Genomic DNA, 2,775 nt, shown 5'->3' on the forward strand with positions numbered 1-2,775 from the left:
AGTGATGGGAAATCTCCTATATGAGTGTCACCAGGACAGGAAGTAATGGGAAATCTTTTATATGAGTGTCACCAGGACAGGAAGTGATGGGAAATTTCTTGCATGGGTGTCACCAGGACAGGAAGTGATGGGAAATTTCCTGGATGGTTGTCACCAGGACAGGAAGTGTTGGGAAATCTCCTTTATGAGTGTCACCAGGACAGGAAGTAATGGGAAATCTCTTATATGAGTGTCACCAGGAAAGGAAGTGATGGGAAATCTCTTATATGAGTGTCACCAGCACAGGAAGTGATGGGAAATTTATTGCATGGGTGTCATCAGGACAGGAAGTGATCAGAAACTTCTTGGATGGTTGTTACAAGAACTGGGAATGAATACAAAATCTCTTGCTAAGTGTTGATAAATTTCGTGTATGGGTGTCACCTGGAAAGAAAGTGATGAGGAATCTCATGCATGGGTGTCACCAAGATAGGAAGTTGTAAGAAATATCTTACACAGGTGTCACATAGGCTGGAAATTGTGTTTATTTTCTTGCATGGGTGTCACCAGGACAGGAAGTGATGACAAATATCTCTAACAGGGGTCACAAGATACAACAACTAATGAAAGGTTACATTTCTGACAATGCTCCTATGGCTGCCTGTGACTTTCTGCCCCTGCAGGAACAGGAAGTGAGACCAGATCTTTACAATGGGGACACAGAAATTTTAACCCTTTCTCCTCTGCCCAACGCAAAATTAACAATTTTGGCTGCAGTTGGGCTGTGATTTTATTGTAGCGCCCCCTTCATCAGTGGCCTTGTACAAAGTAATATAATGAAAGGAATAAAAGATACAATGTGTCATTCTACTTCCTGTATGGGGCTTCCTGTGTCACTTCTCATTGGGTCTTGTGGTCCCCTTTAAGGAGGCATGGCAGCTCCCTGCTGGTTGTTGTGGTCAGCAGCCTTGTGGTTGTCCCGTCTCTGCCAGGCGCAGCCAATGTGTAATTATTACTCCTCTATCATGGGGGAGGGGAGGGGTACTTTCCATCAAAGAATCAGAAATGTGAATCAGCCCCCAAAATCTTAAAGAGGACCTGTCATGTATGAGTCACTGACTTTACATGACGCTGAGTATCCAGCAGTGGAAAATCTGCCATTTCTGTGTTCTCTGCATACAGGTCACATAATGTTAGAGCGCCGCCTGGAGTCTGGGGATTCCTCTGTACCTGAATGACACAGGGAATGATCCCTAGATCCCCAAATGCACAGTACTCCAGGTCCCAGCACCCCCCGGCAATCTGTCATTTAGAAAAGATAGGCAATGGCCCGGCCCAACCCCGGATCTGGGAAGTACGGAATCATTAGCAAGAGGCTGTAGTCCTGCACACCTTCATATTAGATTAGGAATGGATTCTAGGAACACTCTGGGACTTTATCACAGCATTTTGGGGTCCTTGAACACCCTGCTAAAGATGGGGGTCCAATATAGATCCCCTTCTCCCCAAACCCAGCCCTTTCTATGAGATTTCTGACTTTAGCAGCGCTGCATTGTTTCCTGCATAACCTTGGGGCTGCATCATTTAGCTTCTCCAACAGGCAGTGATAGTGCAGTGCATGAGCGCCACCTGGTGGTGAAAGGTGGTAAAGCGGATCACTGGAAGAAGAGGATTAACCCCTTGTTGGCAAATATCTCATGCATGGCCCCTTAGAGCCCATTAAGTTCTATAGGGGAAGAGGAAAGCAAATGAGGTCTGTGAGGGATTTACAACCCAACAAGCTGCAGAGAGTCTATAGATTTCAATCAGACAGACCCTGGCCTGTAGACTTGCAGTGAGATAGATGACATCAGCAAAGCTTGTGAGGATTTGGCATCCTTAGAGACTGCAGAAAGTCTATTGCCTTCAATTAGACAAACCCTGTCTGGTTCACTTGTATGGGCGGGGGAGGGGCTGCAGTATTGTGGTCAAGGTGTGAAAGCTCCATAGGTACAACAAAGATGAAATGTCACATTGTAGTCAGTGCCTGGGCCTTCCTGCAGGTCACCTGATCAAGAACCAACCCTCAGCTTATGATTGGACAAGAAGGGAGCAGCAGCATGGTGATGGGGTCATCCCTCTGCTCTCCCCTGATTGCATAGTCACTATGATAGAAAATGAAAGGAGATCCAAAGCATGTGTTGTGACCGCAACCAGGGAATCCTAAATCCTAACTTGTGCCGGTGAGACATTTCCTGTTGTGTCTCCAGGACAGGAAGTGAACTGAAATCTCCTGAAAAGTAAATGGAAATATTAAAGGGCTTCTCCCCTGCAGTATACAAAGAGATCCTGGATGTGTAATCAGTCAGTCACAGGCTACTCACAAGCATGCAGGCAGAGTGTCATTCACGCACCTTAATAAACATTCACCTGTATTTGGTATAAATAGTTGCAGCAAGAGATTCATCTTCATTTCATAGATTCACAAAGAACAAAAAAAAACCCTGAAATGTATGAGCCGCGCCCTTGTGTTGGCGATAAATGGCGGTGCAGAAGTGAGAAGCCGCAGCGTTACCGTACGTCAGCATCAATGTGTCACCTCAGGGTGCTGAGCAAACAAAGTGTGCAAATCCTGCAGCCAGCAAACATCAGAGGAGCAAAGATGGAGACTGATAGGACTGGCTCAGTGTTCTCTGTACTGCGCCACAGTATATGTCAGAGCTATATGAATGTATAATAATAGTGTGTGACTGTGGGGGGACATTAGAGTGTCAGCTCCTCTGTACAGAGACTGATGGGACTGGCTCAGTGATCTCT

This window comes from Pyxicephalus adspersus, chromosome 12, assembly GCF_032062135.1.
Source record: "Pyxicephalus adspersus chromosome 12, UCB_Pads_2.0, whole genome shotgun sequence".
Taxonomy (NCBI): domain Eukaryota; kingdom Metazoa; phylum Chordata; class Amphibia; order Anura; family Pyxicephalidae; genus Pyxicephalus; species Pyxicephalus adspersus.